This window comes from Ambystoma mexicanum, chromosome 2p (genome assembly GCF_040938575.1).
Source record: "Ambystoma mexicanum isolate Mex_15411 chromosome 2p, UKY_AmexF1_1, whole genome shotgun sequence".
In the NCBI taxonomy this organism is placed as follows: Eukaryota; Metazoa; Chordata; class Amphibia; order Caudata; family Ambystomatidae; genus Ambystoma; species Ambystoma mexicanum.
This window is the reverse complement of record NC_090923.1, coordinates 973,784,536-973,808,199: the sequence shown is the minus strand read 5'-3', so window position 1 is coordinate 973,808,199 and position 23,664 is coordinate 973,784,536.

Here is a 23,664-nt window from a genome sequence, read left to right as displayed (position 1 = left end):
ACATCTGGTTTGAAGAAGAAACTGCTAACTCACAAAAATCACTAGCAAAACAATTGAAGACAATGAAACTACATCAAAAAGTCAAAGGAGCAACTCACACGGCGGGTCATACACTAGACTCAATCTTCAACAAAAACCTCATCACAGCACCACCAATACAGATCATCTGGTGTGACCACATCATCCCTTCGTAATCACGCTACCCAGGACAACAGCCAAACAACCGACAAACTGACCATCATGAAAAGAAACTGGAGGGCTGTCAAAGCTAGCAACCTAATACAACAATCGGAAATCAACAAACCACTGACAACAGCCCTGGACGAAGCTGACCTTGATTTAAAAAACAAAACACACAGAACTACTGCACAAGTGGATCGCCGAAACAATCGACATCTCCAAGGAAAAACCTTTCACCCCATCACGCAAAAGAACAGCAAAATGGTTAAACCCGCTTCTCAACGACATGAAGACAAAACAAGATGCTTGAACTAAAGTGGAGTAAGAAAATACGACCAGGCAAATATAACAATTCTAATGACAAATCTGCTCGTAGAAAAAGGAAATCCACAAGCCCAAAAAGAAATTCTACGACAACCGAATCTCCAAAGCTGCCAACTCAAAAAGAAAGGTTTAACATCATAAATGAAATGAGAAACCCTGCCTGGCTGCAACACACCCATGCCCTCACTAAAACTATGCAAAGACCCTGCAGATCACTTCAAGAACAAAATCGGCACCATTCACCAAATCATACAAAGCAGACCAATCTACCACAACACGCAACAGACCTTGTGTCATGGTCATGAAGTCAGGGACACAGGCATGCAGGGGTCACATGCACAGGAGACCTGGGTTGACACTGTCCTGGTGCCTTTGGGGCCAGGCTCATGAACAAAAGTAAACAAGAACATCCATTTAACACCAAAAAGCTTTTAATATGGACATAGCACTTCAGATGCATTAACCTTGAACATTCCATCCATTAAGCAGGATGCATTAACCTTGAACATTCCATCCATTAAGCAGCCCCAAGTGTATTCTTGGCTGTGGCTGCTAATGGATTGTCTTTGCATGTGCTGTCTCTCTAGGAGTGGCAGGGTGTGGCTGGTAAGCCGCCCTAATGGGCGTGCCCACGATCTCCGCTATATAAGCTGCCCCGATCTTCAAGACAGACGCTTTGCATTATTCTGTACTTGCAAGCAGCGTAACACTCACCGTTGCCTGAGGTCAGACTTACCTTTGAAGATCCTGCTTCCTGGACATCCCGTTTCTGCCAGCATACTTACCAACTGGGGGAAGCTGTTCTTACCTGTACATCTCTTCAGCAAACCAAGTATTCATCTTTACACTTTCCGGAACGCCAAAATCTTCATTTTGGCAAGGCAGCACGACACGCTCCATCGTCGACCGCAGTGCATGCAAGGAAAAACAGAACACAAGGTTAGACATCACTCATCTGCTGTCGAACATTGCGCGAGCATCCATCTTCCATCCGGCCGCATCTCACGTCTCACAGCTGCATTGAGGCCACATTTCCATCTAAGGGAAGAAAACAGTAGAGACATTATTGCGGGCATTAAACAGAATGAACAGCATCACAAGAGCTCAAGAAAGACTTACCAATCATAAGGAGAGGCATAGTCGAAGTTGGACTGGACTAATCCTTATCAGGGATCAGTGAAGGAACTAGATCCATTTGACGCGCCCCTGCAAGATGTAGCAGGATGGAATGCTCATCTTCCATAGTTCACAGGTGAGCTTTATGGGCCGGTGTATGCTCACAGAAACCGTACTTTGGGGAAAAGCGTTCGAGAGGTACAACAATCACAGATTGACGCACTCGCACACTCACATCTCCACGCAGGAGCAGTATCACCATGTACCACCGCTCATAGCTTTTCTACTGAGGGAGAGGCCTGAAGGGGGTGATTAAAGTTCAGGGAGGGCTGCAACCGTGCCCCAACGCCTCCGCAGAGACCAGGTGAGCGTACAGAACGCAAAGCCTCTAATACTCTCTGCCTGGGCGTTATGGAAACTTCAGAAACAGATCAGTTAGCCCGCTTACTAGGGGAATTACGGGCTGAAGTACATGCTTCAAGACAGGAAACCAATGCATTACGGAGGGATCTTACTGTAACTCGAGAAAGAACTGACGAATTGGCAAGACAAATGCTACAAGCACAAGCAGGACAGGTTCCACTGCCTGGAGTGACCCATTCTTCTCATTCTTCCACACCACAACAATCAACACCGGTTCTTCCAGGAGCAGTGCCTCTAGCCCCTCTCGAACGCTTCATCAGCAACCCAAACAAGTTTGCTGTATTTATGAACCAATGTCGCCTTCATTTCTTGTGCAGACCAGGAGCCTTTCCTAATGACCAAGCCAAAGTGGCGATTGTACTCTCGTATTTAGGAGGTAGTGCGGCTGACTGGTCTATACCTTTGGTAAATCACGATGACCCTTCACTCCGGAACTTTGGGAATTTCCAACATGAGATGGGCAAATTGTTTGCCAGTCATACTCAAGGACAAACTCTGGACAACGAGTTGTTGTCACTCAGACAAGGGAGTCAAGATCTATTAACCTATATTGCAACCTTCAATCGTCTCATAGCCCAGACCAACTGGCCAAAAAAGAAGAGGACTACACTCTTTTACCGAGCGTTACATGGACAATTTAAGGATGCGTTGGCACAAGTGGTCAATCCACTCACCCCGCCCTCCCCCCCCCCCCCGAGAGGTGTGCAGACTACCTAGACCTGACAGTACAACTCGATCATAGGTTGCAGAATCAGAAAATGGATTGAGCTAGATCAGAGGGACGGTCAGTTTACGTACGACCTCGTGAGAATCGGACTAAACCACATGAACAGTCTGAGCCAATGCAAATTGGTGGATTACTAAGTCCCCTTACCAAAGCAGAAAGGGAAAAAAGACAACAGCTTTGCTTATATTGTGGACAAGCAGATCACTTCCTCCGTGACTGCCTGGTAAAACCACCCAAGAAAATGGTTGGGGCAACAGACAAAACTAATGAAGAACAGAACTCGGGAAATGCCAATGCCTGGCAAGTTTAGGGGTCCGCTTGTCAAGCATGAAAAAGGAATCTGTACAGAACTCACATCTAGTCCTTCCAGTGCTTTTGGTGAATCACAAGCAACCATCAAAAATACATGCCTTGGGGCATATATTGATTGTGGAGCTGTGGGTAACTACATTGACCAAGATTTGGCTCTCCGAATAGGCCATCCTCTCCGACAGAAGCAGAAACTGGAAAACGTCACTGCTGTGGATGGTTCTCAGCTATCATTCGGCCCATGACACAATACACTGAGAAAGTCGAGCTTCTGTGTCAGGACGGGTGTCAAGAGGACATTACTTTCTATCTCATCAGTGCTCCTCAGTTCCAGATATTGGGAAGGCTGTGGCTGGAGACTCACAATCCTAGGATCGACTGGCGAAAACAAGTGCTGACATTTCCTCACGATTGTGCCGACACATGTTACAAAAAAAAGATGACACCAATCTGAAACCGAAGAAAGGAATCGTGTTGGGCCTGATCAGCTCCTTACCGCTTGAATACCAAGATTACCAGGATGTCTTCAAAAAAGAGCAAACCAATATTCTGCCCCTGCACAGACCCTATGATTGTCAAATAGATCTTGTACCCGGAGCCCAGATCCCTTGCAGCCGAATTTACGCTCTGACAAACAGGAAAATCAGCATCTTAGAACTTACCTGGCGAACGGTTTCATTCGCTCGTCCAAGTCACCTGCCTCTTCGCCCCTATTCTTCATGCCTAAAAAGGAGGGGGACTTAAGAACTTGCAGACTATAGAGCCATCAATCAGATCACAGTTAAAAGAAAAAATTTAAATAAATATCGATATCCTTTACCACTTATACCAGAGCTCCTGGACCAAGTGAAACCTGCTCAAATCTACGCAAAACTGGATTTAAAGGAGCATACCAACTTGTAAGAGTAAAAGAAGGCGCCGAGTGGAAAACGGCCTTCTGCACAAAGTACGGCCTCTTTGAATACCAGGTCATGCCCTTCGGGCTATGCAATGCCCCAGCGGCGTTCCAATTCTTTATGAATGATGTACTCCGTGAACAACTTGACGTTTGCGCTCTTTTACATTGACGTCATTCTCATCTACTCCAATTCCATGGAAGAACATGTAAGCCATGTCCGGGCAGTCTTAGAGAAGCTTCGACAACACCAATTGTATGCCAAGTTGGAAAAATGTTTTTTCCATGTAACCGAGGTCGAATTTCTCGGTTTCATACTCACACCACAAGGCGTACATATGGATACACGAAAGGTGGATGCAATCCTCCAACGGCCCTCACCAACATCCACTAAAGGAGTGCAAAGCGTGCTCGGATTCGCCAACTTTTACTGTCGGTTTATACCTGGGTTTTCACAAATTGTAGATCCAATTACCTCCTTGTTAAAGAAAAATCTAAAGTTCCATTGGTCGACAGAAGCTAAAGAAAGCTTCCAGAAGTTGAATCTAGTATTCACTACAGCACCAGTCCTTAGACACCCATGACCAGACCTACCTTACATAGTTGAGACAGATGCTTTAAAAATAGCCATAGGGGCAGTATTGTCACAACGAGACCCTGAAACAGGAAAACTACACCCTGTCGCATTCTGGTCCAGCAAATTTTCAGCCCCCGAGTTGAACTACGCAGTCACAGATAAGTAATTACTGGCGATTAAAGCAGCATTCAAGGCCTGGAGACATTACCTTCTTGGGGCGAGACATCCGGTCACTGTCATCACGGACCACCGTAACTCGGCATACTTGACAACCACCAAAGCACAATCCTTGCGTCAACTTCGTTGGGCTCTTTTTCGCAGAATACGATTTTATTATCTCTTATAAACCTGGAGTACGCAATGGGAAAGCAGACGCTCAATCACGCATGAGTGAAGAAAAAGAGGCTTTCACAGCATCCGACCCCATGGCCATAATTCCTGAGGAAAAGATTAAAATCAGAATAGCTGCCACCACATGTGTGGATGACCAAAGAACCAGTTTGCAATCCCTGATGGATCAATCAACGCAACAGGAATGGCTGTTAAAAGGTAACCAGTAGATCATCGAAGACAATCAATCGTATTTCCAAGGACGATTATATGTCCAAGACCAAGAACTGCAGAAGCAAATCACAAATTACCATGATTCATTAGTGGAAGGACACCCATGAATAGTCAAAACTCGGCTAAGGTAAAACAAATCTACTGGTGGCCAACCTGGCAAAAAGACATCGCCCAATTTATTGAAACCTGCGTGTCTGTACACAACACAAGTCTCAAACAGAAACCCGCTGGCTTACTACATCCCCTAACAGTACCGCCAGCACCTTGGAATACCTTGTCGATGGACTTCATCATGGATCTTCCACCCTGCAATGGATACAACACCATATTAGTCATTGTGGAGTTATTCACCAAAACGGCCCATTTCATCCCTCTGAAGGGACTCCCAACTGCGTCAACTCTCGCTTCTGTGTTCCTAGAGCAAATTGTTCGATTGCATGGATTTCCATCAAAATTAGTATCTGATCTTCTGTGTTCCTAGAGAAAATTGTTCGATTGCATGGATTTCCATCAATATTAGTATCTGATCGCAGAATGCTATTTGTTTCTGCCTTTTGGAGAAAGTGTTGTACGATAGCCAAAATCGATCTCCAGTTGTCCACAAGCCATCACCCTCAAACTGATGGGCAAACTGAACAAACCAACCAAACTTTAGGGCAATATCTCAGGTGTATGTAGCAACAGTCCGAGGATTCTTGGAAAAATGTACTCTGGATAGCTGAGTATGCATATAACAACCCAGTTCACACAAGCACAGGGCAAACTCCACTCAACACTGTGCATTGAAGACATCCAAGGACATCAGTATTTGATCCACCCGATACCCTGGAAATGCCAGCCATAAAAAAACTTGCATAAAACCATCACTCAGGTTCTTAAGGAGGCGACAAAGCATCTGACCATAGCTAAGGAAAGACAAACTGTTTGCTGATCAACAATGGAAGGAAGTTCCCGCCTACCAGATTGGAGAAAAGGTGTGCTTAGCATCCAAATATATTCCCCTGAAGGGGCCAGGAGCTTTCTGCCCAAGATACCTGGGCCCCTATACTATAAAGTCCATAATCAATCCTGTCACCATGAAATTGGAGTTACCATCTCACATGAAAATTCACCTCGTATTTCATGTCTCTCTCCTCAAACCAATGAAATCCAATACACAGCTTAGTTCTCCGCCAGAAACTGACGTAATAGATGGAGAACCAGAATATGAAGTCAAATCCATCCTGGACTCCAAGGTGGTTCAATCAAAATGTATTACCTAATTGACTGGAAAGGTTACATACCTCAAGACCGAACTCGGGAACCCAGTGAACACATCCTTGCTTCGTGTTTAATCAGACAGTTCCAATGCAATAATCCCACCAAACCAGGACCGGGAGGAGAACCACCCTTGAGGGGCCTTGAGGGGGGGAGTGCTTTCATGGTCATGAAGTCGGGGGCACAGGCATGCAGGGGTCGCATGCATAGGAGACCTGGGTGGACACCGTCATGGCGCCTTTGGTGCCAGACTCATGAACAAAAGTAAACAAGAACATCCATTTAACACCAAAAAGCTTTTATTACGGACATAGCACTTCAGATGCATTAACCTTGAACATTCCATTCATTAAGCAGGGTGCATTAAAATTGAACATTCCATTCATTAAGCAGCCCCAAGTTTATTCTTGTGTGTGGGTGTGGCCGCTAATGGATTGCCTTTGCACGTGCTCACTATCTAGGAGCGGCAGGGTGTGGCTGGTAAGCCGGCCCCAATGGGCGTGCCCACGATCTCAGCTATATAAGTTGCCCCAATCCTCAAGACAGACGCTTCGCGTTATTCTGCACTTGCAAGCAGTGTAACGCTCACCGTCGCCCGAGGTCAGACTTACCTTTGAAGATCCTGCTTCCTGGACATCCTGCTTCCTTCTAGCATACCTACCAACTGGGGAAAGCTGTTCTTACCTGTACATCTCTTCAGCAAACCAAGTATTCATCTTTACACTTTCCGGAACGCCGAAATCTTCATCTTAGCACAACAGCATGACATGCTCCATCGTCGACAGCAGTGCCTACAAGGAAAAACAGAAGACAAGGTTAGACATTGAAAAAACAGTTTAAGGTTGCGCTTCGCCATACTTCGCGCTTTTCCTTAAACCATCACTTAACTGCTGTCGAACATTGCGGTAGCATCCATGGGCGCATCTCGCGTCTCACAGCTGCATTGAGGCCGCATTTCCATCCAAGGGAAGAAAACAGAAGAGACATTTTTGCGGGCATAAATAGGAGCAACATATAAAGACATTAAACAGAACAAACAGCATCACAAGAGCTCAAGAAAAACTTACCAATCATAAGGAGAAGCACAGTCGCAGCTGGACTGGACTAATCCTTATCAGGGATCAGTGAAGGAACTAGATCCCATTCGACGCGCAACTGCCAGATGTAGCAGGACCGAGACCATATCTTCAATAATTCATAGGTGAGCTTAGGGGCTGGCGTATGCTCACAGAAACTGTACTTTGGGGTAAAGGGTTCGAAAGGTACAACAATCACAGATTGGCGCACTCACACACTTATCTCCACGCAGGAGCAGTATCACCACATACACCGCTCACAGCTTTTCGTGATTCAAGTTCAGGGAGGGCTGCAACCGTGCCCCGACGCCTCCGCAGTGACCAGGTGAGCGTAACACCTTGCCAGGCGAGGATCATCAGAACAAACTACAAAACATTCCCCAAATATCAGCAGACACATTCGTCAAGCTGGTAAGAAACCGCAACAAAGCCGGCTGCCCCATGGATCCCTGCCCCCCACCCCCAACATACACAAATGAATCCTCACGCAAGGAGCGCCCATGTAACACTACGGAAACCTTTTCAACCAATCACTATTAACAGGGAAAGTACCACAACCATTCAAATCTGCATACACCAAGCCGCTCCTCAAAGACACATCAGCCAGCATGGAAGACCTCAACAACTACAGACCCATCTTAAACATCCCCTATCCAGCAAAACTGCTCGAAACCTACATATATAGAACAATACAAGATCACATAGAACACCTTCTGCTGGACCAGGCACAAGTAGGCTTCAGACAGATGAGGAACAGAAACAGCGCTGCTCTTAATCTGGGACGACCTGAAGGCTAATGCAGACTCAGACACAAGCGCAGCTCTAATACTTCTGGATCTCTCAGCAGCATTTGACAGAGTCAACCATGACATCCTCATTAGGAGATTGGAAGAAATAGGAATCATCAATCTAGCTTTACGCTGGATAGAACAGACAACCATATGGTTCAAATCCACTCCAAGGGAATCCACCTGTAGAGTACCACAAGCATCTTCCCTGTCTTGCTGCTCTTCAAAATATACCGGGCTCAACTAATCAACCTCATTAAAACACACCCTGGTGATGTAGCCATGACCCTGGTGGAAGGAGTACTTAAACCCTCAGGAGGGCATTTGCCTGCCAGTCTGTAGCATTCACATATGGCTAGAATGATCCATCTAGACAAGGTCTGTTTGATAACAGCCTATCCTAGTTTGTGTCCTGTGTACCCTACAGAGAGCTGGTCGTCCACTCTCAATTTTGACATTCTGGAGATGTAAAAGCTTACCACTCTCCTAGGGTCCAGCCTATGGAGCCTTTCCTCTTCCTTACCAGGATAAGGTGTAGGATAGAAAGCCAGTAGCACAATCGTCTGACAAATGCAAGACTGAGACTACCTTAGGCAAGAAGGAGGGTTTTACCCTTAACACAACCCTGTCCTTGTGGAATAGGGTAAAGGGTGGCTTGGAAGAAAGTGCCTGCAACTCGCTCACTTTACATGCTGATGTTATAGCAACCAATAGTATTGTCTTAAGGGTTAAAAACCTTAACCGACAAGTGTGCAAAGGTTCAAATAGGTCACACATCTGAAATTTTAAAACCAGGTTGAGGTCCGAAACCGGAAAAGGAGATGTAGGGAACACATTAGTGAGCCCTTTTAGAAATTGAGTCACCAGTGGGATCTTGAAATGGGAGCATTCTTCTGATGAGTGCATAAAATAGCACTGCCAAGTAGCCCTTAATGGTGCCAACCTGAAGACCTTCATGTGCTAATGAAAGCAAAAAGGATAAAACGTGCAGAGTTTTACAGTGAAAATGATCAACATTCTTTTCTCTGCACCAGTGGCAAAACTTATTCCAACAGCAACGGTACAGAGATTTTGTTGATGGCCTTCTGGCTGAAAGCAACACCTCCATTACATCATCCGGGAGGACCCAATCCTTGTATCTCAACCTTTCCGAAACCAAGCATGAAGGTTGAGATTCTTGACCTCTGGATGGAGAAGCCGACCCTGCTCTTGCGATGGAAGGTCCCTGTTACGCTCACCTGGTTCCCACGGGGGCGTCGACCGGAACTAACCCGCTGTTCCCACCAGCGTGACGTGTAGCGCCGAGATGACTGACTGGACTGGCCCGCTCAGCCTAGTTTGTCTGGCTCGCAAGAATATTCTTCTGCAAAGGAGAAGAGGAATTAACCACCCGTGGAATTGAGTGTCAACCCACCTTCCCCACTCCCGTTGTCTTCCCACAGATCACTCTTGATGTCCCCTCCTTAGTCTCACCTGATGGTTTGGAAGGATGAGCTCTCCATCCTGTGTCGACCGCAGGGGCGCCTTGATGACCAGTTACTTCACTGGTGTAGAGGAATTGGTGAGTTCCAGTATTGACTCTAAAGTCCAATTGTTCACAAGAGTTCAAATGTCTGATCTTCACTCTGTCCGATTCCTTGTAGGTTGCTAATTAATCCACTCGAAGATTTCCAAATGGCAATTGGTAAGATTCAGGTAAGTCTATTGTGGTTTTCCCCTTAGGGGCTGGGGTACGGCGATGAAGCAGAGTTGACTCTGCCGACCCGAGATGAGGTGAGACCCCCGTGGTAAATCAGGTAAGTTTTGTGGGGGGTAACTGGTATTGTCTTTGCTTTCTCCCCTTAGGGGCCGGGGTACGGCGATGAAGCAGAGTTGACTGCGCCGACCCGAGATGAGGTGAGTACCTCCCGTGGTAAATCAGGTAAGTCCTTGGGGGTAGCTTGTATAGCCTTAGAGAGTCCCCTTGCTCACCTTGCTGTCTTTGTCTCCTTAGGTGTCGGAGGGCAGCCGAGAGATGGAGAGAGCGTGATGGAATGCTGAAGTACCGCCAAGCAGGTGAGTTCAGCGCGGCGCCGTAGGAATGCGAAGCGATGCTTCAAAGACTTCTGTCTTTCAGTTCCGTGGCGAAATGGATCAGGATTCAGGTAAGGATTAAAGTTAAAACTCCTGTTCTAACCTTTATCCTTCTTTTCTTCTTGTTTCAGGAGTCCCAGGACTGAAGCGGGCGTGGCTGAAGACTGGAGCTGCTGAAAACACGGTGAGCATTACGCTGCAGCAAGCAGAATAACGCGAAGCACGTGTGGCTGTCCGGGCGTGGTTTAAATAGCCTTGGAAGAAGATCCAGGTAAGTATTCTTCCACAGCCCCACCCAAGTAACAAAATAGTTCCTTCAGTAAAATAGTCCCTCCTAAGCCTCATTTGGCTTGAGTCTTCATGCAGCATGGTCTGCTTCAGGTAAGTTATCAATAATGAGCCTGGCACCCATGGCGCCAGGACTGACTATCTTTATGAGCCTGGCGTCATAGGCGCCAGGACTGCACCCAAACAGCCCCTAACTGGGGCTTTTGGGCATGATCCAAGTGGCATGATGCCTGCTTCCGGGGCTGCTGGGCCTGGTCTGGTCTTCCGGGGGCAGGCATCATGACAGTCCCCTCTTTGCGGAAGATCCATCGGAGGACAGCTGTCCAGATACCACCTTCTCCTGGCCCAATCAGGGGCAATTGGGATCATGCGTTTCCCGAACCTTTGCAACCTCCTGATGACATGAGGAATGACAGGGACTGGAAGAAACAAGTAGAGTAGTGGAAACTCCCAGTCCACCACGAACACGTCTCCTAGAACTCCTCGGAGGAAATTCCCTTGAGCAGTACTACTCACTTCCGCTTTGTAATGGTCATAAACAGGTCCACTACAGGGGTTCCCCAAAGGGCAAAGAACTTTTGAAGGCCTGAGGTAGGTCAAACTCGTGAGAGACTGCTCTGCCTGCTCAGAGCATCCGCCTCAGTGTTCTCCTCTCCAGCCAGGTGAACCACTGATAGGGAGATTCCTTCTTGAACAGCCAGGTACTAGAGCTGCACTGCCCCTCTGCAAACAGGTAGTGACCCTACAGCTCCTCTCTTGTTGAGATAGTGCAAGGCCACGGTTTTGTCCATCATGATCAGGACACTTGCCCTGTACCGAGGGCAGGAAAGCCTTCAGCACTAGTCTGATTGCTCAGCTGCAAAATATTGAGGTGCAGTTTGGACTCCAGTGGAGACCAATGACCACTTATGGTCAGATAGTTGCCTTGAGCTCCCCACCCCGTGAGTGAGGCATCCGTCACTACTGTAATCTCCAGCCATGGTTGGCAAAAGGGTTCTCCCTTCAGAATATTCTCCTTCAAAGAAGATCCAGTGAGACTCTGGTTGTAATCTGAAGTCGGTCCGACATCCTCTCTGAGAATTGGGACCCTTGAATTCTCAGAGCCCATTGAAGGGATCTCATTCTCAGGCACCAGAAAAATGCAGGACGCCATGAGGCTGAGCAGCCACAAAAATTCAAAGGCCGAAAGACTCTGGGCACTCAAATTATCTGAATAATGTCTCGACCCTCACCTTGGGTGGAGAGCTCTTTCCCAAGGATGGGTCTATTACAGCTCCAATGTATTGGAGCTTTTGCGAAGGTGTCATATGGGACTCATTGTAATTGAGAGAGAAGCCCAGTCTGTGAAGAAAGTGGCAGGTAACGTTGAGATGATCCAAGACTTGTTTGGGAGAACGTGCCCAGATCAGCCAATCGTCTAGGTAGGGGTACAAGTGAATCCCCCTCTCCTGAGACTCGCTGCCACCACCGCCATCAATTTGGGAAAAACCCTTGGGGCCCAGGTCAACCCGAATGGCAGGATTCGAAACTGAAAGTGCAAGCCGCCAACTGCAAACCTATTTCCTATGTGTGATGGATTGGCACATGAAAATAAGCATCCTGAAGGTCCAATGACGCCAACCAATCCTGGAGTTGGAGGGCCTGAAGGACCTGAGAAAGAGTGACCATCTTGAATTGTCTTTCCTGAGGAACTTGTTCAAGTATCTCAAGTCCAAGATGGGTCTCAGTCCTCAGTCCTTTTTGGGAATCAAATATGGGGGAATACCAACCTTTGATCCTCTCCGCTACAGGCACCGGTTCTATAGCGCCTTTCTCTAGTAGGGTTTAAAATTCCTGCACATGCAGCTGATACGGAATCTTCAAAGTGTTTCCCCGGTGGTCTGTTATGGGGCTTCTTTAGAAAAGGAAGGCAGTAAACGTGGGCAATTGTTTCTAGAGCCCAAGCATCGGAAGTAATGTCTCGCCATTCTTCCAGATGCTGGGACAGGCTTCCCCAGACTGGCAAGTTTTGACTCAAGCCCTAAGAGTAGTTTTGAAGCAGCTGTTGCAGTGGCCGATAGTAAAGAGGCTGCTGTTTCAGCTGGCTTGGCACCTCTACCTCGTCCACCACAAGGACTTTTTTTGTTTGGCCTCTGACTGGCCATTCCTCTCGCCCTACCAAATGAGGAGTAGTAGCGAAAAGATCTACCCCTTCAAGGTTGCCCACTAGCGTGAAAAGGCGTCTAAAGACTTGGCTGCTGCCTTTGAGGTCTGCAACCTCAAGGCTCTCGTCAGCCTTGTTGCCAAAAAGATGAGACTTGTCTAGTCTGCACATCGGGTGCAAAACCAGACTTGCGCAGATTTGAGTGGTTGCGCATCACAGTGCTGATAGCCATGGACCTGCTGATGCCATCTGCAGAATCCAATCCAGATTGAAGGGACTCACACATGGCTTCCTTGCCGTCCTTAATAGCCAAGAAGCCATCTTCTGGAATATGCTCTGCCGTCATAGAAATGCACTCACACAGAGTGCACAAAAATTTTGCAAGGGCAAAAGTGGAGTTGGCAGATTTTAATGCCATGCTCCCTGCAGAAAATACCTTTCTCGCCTATCCATCTACGCGCTTATGGTCTTTATCAGGAGGGATGGTAGGGTAAGCTGTCTGTTTTGAGGTAGCTATAGCTGCCTGGGCCACCATACTCTCGGGAGTGGGGTGTTTGGACAGGTAGCCGGGTTCGCTACTGGCGGGGCAGTATTGCTTTGTGAGATTTTTAACTGCCGGATTAGTTTCCCAATTCCTGGCCACCAACTTTTCTGAAGTGCCGCATGGAAAGGCAAGACTGGATTAGTAGGCAGACCCTTGTCCAGAATGTCAGTCAGGTCATCCTGATCATAAGGTAATGGATCTCTAGACCAACCCAAGTATTCCACAACCTTAGATATGAGTTGGCGATATGAGGAGTCTGCATGCTCCCCTGGTTCTGGCCTTCCGAACTCAACTCAGTAGAGGTGTCAATGCCACTAGCATTGTGCACATATAGTCACAAAGATCTTGCATTTTAATCTCCTCGAAGGTAAGGCACTCAGGCACATTTGGTGAACCGTACTGAAGCCAGAAAGGGCCATCCTCCTCATTTGACAGCTCTTCCTCCTCGAAGATGGAAGTCTGAGACTTGAAAAAAGAAAAAAAAATTCGGGAGAGGAGTATAGAATTTCTCTGGTGTAGAGCCCAGAAGCCTTGACGGTGTCGAAGTCGTCGACTTAATCTTAGCCAGTGCCTTTTTAGGAGGAACACTCGGCATCAATGGCTGAGCTGGCAAAAGGGGCACCGCTGGCGTTGACAATTTTGGCTTCGATGTCAACACTGTTGGCCTAATAAGGGGGTTGAGGACCCGATGAGTGTCATAGGCGGCAAAAGCATCGAGGGCTTCGAAGGCGTCGACGACCGCAAACTCTCCTCACGTTTCAAATGATCCTTCGATTTCTTATCCAATCAAGGCCTCGAGGACTCTAGATGGGGATCACGCAGTTTACCCGTGCTCGAGAGCACGCGCGTTTTCAACCAAAACCTTCCCTTCCCGGTTTCCGTAGATGGCTTGGGTGGAGTACTACCTAGTTTCTCAAAGCTTTTGAGCATTAACACACGGAAACCTTCCGATTCTGCAGAAGTAGACTTTTTGGAAGGGCATGCCATCCTCAAGGCGGAACCGTCCGACAAAGACGTCGGTGAAGGCAACCGGTGGTGCCTTCTCGATCTCTTCGAAGAATACGATGAGTGGCGGGAACCACTGCGAGACCTAGAACACTTGGCCTTCTTCCTCCAAGTAGAGCTGTCTCCCGACTCATCGGTCGAAGGTCTAGCAGGTCGGGACTTAGGGGGTTTGGAAACCTTTCATACCTGGAGCTTCCCCTTTCGTTCCCTCAAGGCCTTTCCCGTCATGGACTGACACTTGGAACATGCCACCTTACCATGGCCCTCCCCGAGGCACTACAGGCAGATCTGATGCAGTTCGGTTATGGACATCTTCGATCCGCAGTCCTTACATTTTTTTTTTTAAACCAGACCTAGAAGTCGACGGTGTGGATGATGATATATCGAGTATTCGAAAAACCACACAGAAATATACTTTTACAAGTATGAGGCGTGCCGAGTTTCTCACAAAGCAAATGCATTTGCAGAAAAACAGAAGTGAGGCCAAAGGGCACCATGCGTGTTATATATAACCTCCGATGACTTCACACTCGATGGAAGCCCCTCCCCCCGCGACGCAGGGCACCGTCTGCTGAAAAAGGTTTTCTGAAGCAGCCGCAGCTGGACATTATATGTCAAAGATGAGGAATATGCTGGAGGAGACAATCCATTCGAAATAATGGTTATATCCAAAAACAGCCACTACAACCCAGGGCCAACAGAACTAGGAACAGCACAGACACCATCAACAACCGTAAAAAAAAACTCAGAGTCCTGATTGACAACCAACTAACACTTGAGCCACAAGTAAATGCTACAATCAAGAAATGCTTCTTCCTCCTGCACACAGTAAAAAGGATCCTACCGTTCCTCTCCTTAACCCACAAAACACTCGCCATCATCGCACTCATGTCAGGAGTAGACTATGCAAACAGCCTATACCTAGGAATGCCAGAACGCCTATTAAAGAAACTTCAGCATATCCAAAACACAGCAGCCAGACTCCTGCTCAAACTACCACAAAGAGAGCACATTAGACCAGCACCGAAAATACTACACTGGATACCGATAAAACAGCAATTAAGTTTCAAAACAATGTGCATAACACACAGAGCAATCCAGAGCCGAAGAGCAGCGTTCCTAAAGAAAAAGAAAATAACCATCTATCATCCAGCAAGACCACTCAGATCAAGCTACGACATTTGCCTAGATCCAAAACCATACAATGAAATTCAGGGGAGCATCTCTCTCACACCTCCTTAAACATGGAATTCCCTACCAAAGAAACATGTGCAATACAAGGGATCATCTGGAGTTCAGAAAACGACTTAAAACGTGGCTATTCACCCCAGAATCAGAAGGAAACGGGTAATAAAATTCTGGCAGAAACAGGAAGCCCAGGGAGGGACCGACAATCCATTGCCTAACCATCCCCAACTGGTGGGCGTAGAGAGGACATTTTGGACCTCTAATGCACACACACCGCCAGGTTTATAGAGGACTCGCACAGTAGGCAGGGAACCTCCCCCCCCCCCAATAGCAGTCAAGTGAGAGACCCATAACCTTTCTAACCTAACCATCTCTAACCCTAGCGCGGGGAGGAAACACCTCCATGACCCATGTCCACGTACCGCTAGACTTCTACAGAAGATAAATTACCACATTGCAACATACCTGCCCACTAGGATGCCAAACAATATCAAAGCACACAGGATGGGCACAGATGCAGACTACAGAAACCAAAGCAAATCGGTAAGAAAAGAAACCCTGCTAACCCAATACTAAAACCTAATTTTTCCGCAAATTCTTCTCCTACAGAAACTGACAACCACATCTCTGCACAGCAAACTGCACGTACTTCACCACACTTCAACAACATACAAACACATAACCATGCACAAAAGCACATGGGCGCACCGAAGCTCAGCGAACAATGCAAACCACATTGAAGCTGCCAACAGAACACCATATCTCACTTTTCTATTCACACTGCACCCTACTAACCGCTCCCACAGCCTCCCTGTTTCACACCATCTTTTTTCAGATCTGCCAGAGCACCACTTCGGTGGCAACAGTGCGAGTACAAGAAAAAGTAACCTTTAACAGTAACATACATACATACATACATACATACATACTTCGTAAGGACACCGGTTTTAATAAAAATATGGGAATGCATGTCTGGTACACTTTAATGTAAAAGATGCCTTTTTCAATCAGTCGTGCAGAATGATTGGTGATGCAATTGATAATCTTGTCACAGATATGGAACTATCCTATGTAGCCAACCATTCTACAATTAGGAGAAGCAGCTGTTCTCTGTAAATAAAAACAACCACACATCCAAAACACTGCAAGGTAGGTCAAAATAAAGCACATAGTACATTATTAAAATTGCACGCAGTCAGTGCTGGACTTCGAATGTTGTATAGTAAAGCTTTATACCGTGCCATTCACCATCATAGTGGTCTTAACACACCAGTACCTTGTCCAAGAAAATGGCATGTTCCTGTCTGGGGGTAACCAGACCATAGTCTATGGAGGAAAAAAGGAAAAAAGAGCAAAACATGGGGGTGGGAGCGGAGACAGAAGCAGGAATAGTGTAGGCGCATACAAATAAATTGGGAAGATACAAAGGGATTGTGGTAACAGTATATGATCATCTGTCGAAGAGTCTCTGTTCTCTCCTCGTCCCTCTCCCACTGCAGTTGTAAGCATTTTCCAGTTATGTCTGTCTCTGATACTGTGGAAGTACTAGAATTGGTAGGGGCATGGATATGGAATGACCCCCCCCCCCATCCTCCTTCCCAAGATGTGTTCGGGAAGCTATTGGAAGTACGAGGGACAGAATTTGTCAGGTAGCATTTATTGAGGCACCGGCTACAAATTCCAGATATATAATTTGGAATGCCAAATCGCACCATGAACCTGGTTGCACGATCCCTTGGCCTGAAAAGGGGAGTGGGGGAGTTAAGATCATTAACTTCCTGTAAGCGGTTACCAGCAAGAGCCATGAGTGAGCATACAGAACTCCTGTTTGGCAACATGAACGCTACATATGGCAAGCATTACATACCTGTATTCGTCTTTATGATGCTTGCATCTGCTTGGATTCACATGATTAGCATAGGCCGACATCTAGTGGTTGGTGCAAGTTTTCAAAAAGAGATGCCAACTGGTACTATCCCTACTGTGGCGTGCACTGTACCCAAGGTCCTTCACACATCAAGGTACTTAGACTGTTTGTTGCATGAAGTGTATAGAAGTGAAGAACAATGAAGAAAGTGCAAGATGTCCATGTACCTTCTACTCCCAACAAGGGGAGGAAGGGTGGGCGCATGTGAATCTAAGCAGATACAAGCACACAAATATGATTACCAAGTATTTAATGTTGGTCTTTGAGGCTTGTGAATCTGCTTAGAATCACACGAGAAGGAGGTGGGTTTTAGGAGTGACAGAGGCAATAAGATGTCTTAACACTAGGCTCAGAAGTTTGAGGCACCAAGCCATCTGCTGAAGGGCTAGGTTCTGCAACAGTTTTCCCACCTTTCAACAGGAACGCCAAAACATGTGGCGATTGTGTACTTTGCTTGTGTCAGCATCTTGTGGGGCACTACCCCCTTTGTGCGTTTGTGTGTTCGCCCCTCCCCACAGGAACCTTCCATAGCAGTGCTGCTCGACCGCCTTCCGGAGGTGGGGACAAGCACCCAGGAATCTGTTTCCAGGTCGGATGTCTCCCCAGTGTCACTTATAGCACCAGGCCTTGCTTGTTCTGCCTCAGATTCCTCCACGCCAGGGCAGGGGTGGTACTCAAAGCTTCAGCTTGCATCGCATAGGCTGCCCAGCACTTCAACCAATGGTCTTGAAGGTTTTGGGGGATGGGGGGGTTGGAAGCCAAAAAGAGTTAAAACGCTCTTCCCCTAGTTTCTTGCTGGTCACGAAGCAGACCATTGTTACACACATCATGTGTATCCTTCCAGGGAGGTCTTCTCCATTAGAAGCGTCAGAAGACAGCAAGACATAATGAAGATTAATGGGCATTCTCTGCGAATTGATCCAAGCGAATTTTGAGAAATGAGATTCCCCCCCCCCTCCTTCTATTGAATAGGCCGAAGCCTGATGGTAGGCCGTTGACAAAGTTCCTGGATCTCTGGACAGTCTTGTTGGAACTCGCCAAGTGTGCCGAGCAGGAGCGCAAAGTAACGCCAGATTAACAATGTATTTTAGTTCAAGATTAATAAGTCTCAACAGCGAGTAATAAACTAACATAGAACTCTATGAAATGTGACCAACATAATGGCAGAAACAAGAAAATCTGAGAACCCCAATGCATGAAGGACCATAGATGCAGTACATGTCACGGTAGGGAGAGTATTGCACACGCCCCGTCAACATCCCTTTTCAATTTTAAAAAGCCATGCAATACTCCACACCAACCACTAGATGTCGACCTACGCAAAGCATGAGCTTCTTAGCAGATCCCAAAGGCTCGAATATATACATACATAGCAAACAAATAGATCATGTTTAAGGAATACATCTGAAAATACTTCACATCTCTCTGGTAGGCAGCAGAATAAGAGCACATCTGACAATACTCTTCCAACATCCAGGGAAGGACATGCCATGACAAGCCAGCTCAGCCATGACAAATGGGTTCGGCCTTCTTTGTGACTCAGGGAGCAGATGACGACTTGTTGAGCATTAAGTACAGGTGGTATTAGTCTGTAACCTTAGGCACTTGCGCAGCTCCATTTGGTAGAAATGTGTACACGTTTGGCACAGTTGTCTTGGAAAGTACAGAAATAATAAACCAACCTGACAAATGCATACATTCTTATAGAAACATAAGCACAACTAGTAGTATCAGGGTTTATTCCTCCCTCTGCCCCCATCTTGAACAGAAAAGTACTAGAATGTAAAGTCATTGGAGCACAAAAATGCCTACAGAGGTTTACAAACATTCAAAGATGTAAGGTATTGAGTGATGAAATCACCTGTGTGTAGTGGTTTAACCGTTATGCTGCTTCCTTGTTATATATGGTCTGGAGAAAAGGTTCCAGTAAGAAATGTGTGTCAAAAATGAAATGAAAAGAAGTGCACTTTTACAAATTGTGACTGAGTTGGTCTTGGAAAGAGGCAGACATTAGGGCTGCTAACATGGGCTTTCAAGAGGAAAAGTGCTCATCTCCCTCTCACACACACAAACAGTGGGTCTATTTGGAGCCAACGGTTACTCCAATGAACCATCACTGATTAACAGCTTCCTACTTTAATGTGCTGATGATTTAACAAAAAGATGTCAGAGCGTCCAGATTGCTATGGGAGTGGTGCGCATTCAAGCATCCTGTTATGACAGCTGTGGTGGCAAGTGAAGGTCACAAGGCACCATGCATCCCTAGCCCACCTGAATTTAAAAGCACTTAACAGAGGCCCACAGAAGAATGTGAAATACAAGACTCTGAGCCAATCCCTACTGTACACCTCTGCCGGGGAGAGAGTACACTGCCCGTGTATATGAATCACCTACACAGGAATCATACTTGCCAACCAAGACTCAACGTATACAGCCCTCCATTTCTAGGGAAATTATGTGTATGCTACACACCAACACTGAGTGTGCACCATAGATTCCCAACCTGCATTCATCCCACTGTGTACTGCAACTCTGTGCTGGGAATGGCTTTGTCACTTACCTGTAACTGTATTTCTCCAGCATTGGCATCTTTCATAGATTCAAATGCTTAAATATTCCCAGTCAGACTGGAAACCCTAAAATTTAAAACAGATACATTTTTCCCCCATAGGAAAAAAGCAATAGAGATTGCCCATTGTGCCCGAAAGGCACTCACTTGTGTAGTCTCTCAATCTCACTTTGGTCCTTTATGAACCCCACTAATGAGGTGGCAGGGTTTAAACTCTACCCCAGGTAGCCATCTTCCAATTTTTCACTGCAGTCTACAAGACAAGGGGAATCCTCTTCAGCTCATCATTTTGACAGAGTTCTATAAATTGTATCTATGTTTTCCACTGCATTAGCACCAAAGTGTTAGTGTTACCCATTGTGTGTTTCCTGGGTTCAGGAAAATCACACTTTGTCCTTTAGCGTCCAGTGAAAGCAGTGAGCCATGGCAGAACCAGTGGAAGGATCCATCCAGAGGCCTTCCCTGGTCAAAGACTGCAATAGGTGAAAGAAAAGAACAATTTACTTACCAACTGTAACGTTCTTTCGACTGGATGTTCCTCCCACGTATTCCCCATCTTGTGATAGGCTCCCATAGCAGTATACATTTTTGGAGGTGGGAGTACCATTTCAGTTTTCGTGGACAGAATGCAGAACTGCCTTTGCAAATAAACCCTCGTTAGAGGAGGCAGTGTCCAAACAATAATGTTTAACAAAGATATGTATTGTTTTCCAGGTTGCAGCTGCACAAATGTCTGCTGCCGGTACTCCCCTCTTTAGAGCCGCAGAAGTAGCCATTCCCCTTGTAGAATGGGCACAAAGCCCATCTGGTGGTTCTTTTCCCGCTAATCTGTAGCATTCAACTATGGCTAATATGATCCAGCGGGAAATGGTCTGTTTTGTTACAGATGAGCCTCATTTTTGACCAGTGTAACCCACAAACAGTTGGTCATCTTGTCTCAATTTAGCTATCCTAGAGATATAAAAACTAAGAGCCCTCTTGGGATCTAATCTATGTAATCTCTCCTCTTCTTTGCCCAGGTGAGGAGGAGGATAAAACGTTGGAAGTACTATTTTTTGTGACAAATGGAAGTCCGAGACTACTTTTGGCAAAAATGAAGTTTTAACCTTAAGGACTACCTTATCTTTATAAAAAAATAGTATATGGTGGTTTGCATAAGAAAGCCTGAAGTTCGCTAACCCTGCGGGCTGATGATAGGGCCACAAGGAGGACAGTTTTTAGAGTCAAAAGCCTCAATGGACATGAGTGCAGAGGCTCAAAAGGTATGCAAGTCAAGAATTTTAATATTAAATTTAAGTCCCAAGTTGGTACATGAAAAGGTACTGGAGGGTATACATTAGTAAGGCCCTTTAAAAATTGAATTATAACCGGTATTTTGAAATATGGAACCTCTTCCGAGGAGCGCTTGAAAATGGACAGCGCAGCAAGGTATCCTTTTATTGTTCCTATCTGGAGCCCCAGATTAGCTAGATGTAGCAGAAAAGAAAGCACCATTGGGGTGCCACACTGAAAAGGGTCCACATCCTTGTCTTTGCACCAGTTACTAAACCTATTCCAGCGACATCGGTACAAAGACTTTGTTGCTGGTCTTCTGGCCGAAAGCAAGATTTCCATTACGTCATCCGGAAGATCCCAATCCTTGTATCTCAACCTCTCAGAAACCATGCGTGAAGGTTGAGTGTCTTGACCTCTGGATGGAGAACCCGACCTTCCTCTTGCGAGAGAAGATCCTCTCTTTGCGGAAGACGTATTAAAGGGCAGATGGACATGTCTAGAAGGTCCGGGATCCACGTCCTCCTGGCCCAATCCGGGGCAATTAGGATCATGGTTTTCCTGAACTTTCTCAACCTCCTGATTACTTGAGGAATCACGGGGACTGGGGGAAACGCGTACAGCAGTGGAAACTTCCACTCCACTACGAATGCGTCTCCCAGAGCTCCTCTTTGAGGAAATTCCCTCGAGCAGTACCGATCGCACCGCCGGTTGATCGCAGTGGCGAACAGATCCACTTGAGGGGTTCCCCAAAGGGCGAAGATCTCCAGAAGGATTTCCTGAGCCAGCTCCCACTCGTGAGAGACCGTGCTCTGCCTGCTCAGAGCGTCTGCCGCCGTGTTCTTCTCTCCGGCTAGGTGAATTGCTGACAGAGATTCCTTCTCGTATTGCCCAGAACCAGAGCTGCATTGCCTCTCTGCACAGTGGCAGTGACCCAACACCTCCTCTCTTGTTGAGATAGTACATGGCCACTGTGTTGTCCGTCATTATCAGAACATTCTTTCCCTGTACAGAGGGCAAAAAGGCCTTCAGATCTAGTCTGATTGCCCTCAGCTCTAATAGGTTGATGTGTAGTTTGGACTCCGATGGAGATCAACGACCGCTGATTGTCAGATCGTTGGTGTGTGCTCCCCACCCCGTGAGTGAGGCGTCCGTCACTACCGTTATCTCCGGCCATGGTTGACAAAAAGACTCTCCCTTGAGAATGTTGTCGTTGCAAGCCCACCATAGAAGATCCTGAGCAACTGCGCTCGGGACTTGCAGAAGATCCAACATATTCCCTGACAACTGGGACCACTGAGTTCTGAGTGCCCATTGAAGGGATCTCATTCTCAACCTGGCCTCTGGTACTAGAAAAATGCAGGATGCCATGAGGCCGAGCAACCTGAGAAAAATCGAAGGCCGGTAGACGTTGGGCATTCTGGAATTTTGTTACCATATGCTGGATGTGGAGAGCTCTCACTTCGGGAGGCGAGGCTTTTCCCGATGAAGTGTCCAAGACTGCTCCGATAAACTGGAGTTTCTGGGCTGGTATCATGTGGGACTTCTTGAAATTGAGGGAGAAGCCCAGTTTGTGGAGGAAGTGGCAGGTGATCGAACGATGTTCCTGAGCTTGTTCTGGAGAACTTGCCCTGATCAACCAGTCGTCCAGGTAGGGATATATGTGGCTACCTCCTTTCCTGAGACTTGCTGCCACAACCGCCAACAGTTTGGTGAAAACCCTCGGGCGGAGGTCAACCCGAATGGCAGAACTCGAAACTGATAATGAGAATTGCCAATCGCGAACCTCAGGTACTTTGTGCTTTGGATGGATTGGCACATAAAAGTAAGCATCCTGAAGGTCCAATGATACCAACCAATCTTGGAGTTGGAGAGCCTGAAGGATCTGAGAAAGAATCACCATCTTGAACTTGTCCAAGTTTCTCAAGTCCAAGATGGGTCTCAGTCCTCGGTCCTTTTTTGGGATGAGAAAATATGGGGAGTACCAACCCCTCTTCCTCTCCGCTACAGGTACCAGTTCTATGGCACATTTCTCTAGCAGGGTTAAAATTTCCTGCAACAGGAGCGGATCCGGAATTTTGACGGAGTTGGCTCCCGGTGGATGATTCTGAGGCCTTTTTAGAAAGGGGAGACAGTAACCTTGGGCTACTGTTTCCAGTGCCCAAGCATCTGAGGTAATGCCCTGCCATTCCTTCAGATGTTGAGAGATCCTGCCTCCCACTGGTGTTTTGTGTAACAAGGTCTCAGAGGGATTTGGAGGCGGCTGCAGGAGTGGCTGAGGGTACAGATGCTGCTCCGGAGGCTGATTTTGCACCTCTTCCCCGTGTTCCACGAGGGAAGTTCCTTTTGCCCCTTTGAGAGGCCTGTCCTCTTCCTTTACCAAAAGAGGAGTAGTATCGAAAAGAACGACCCCTCCAGG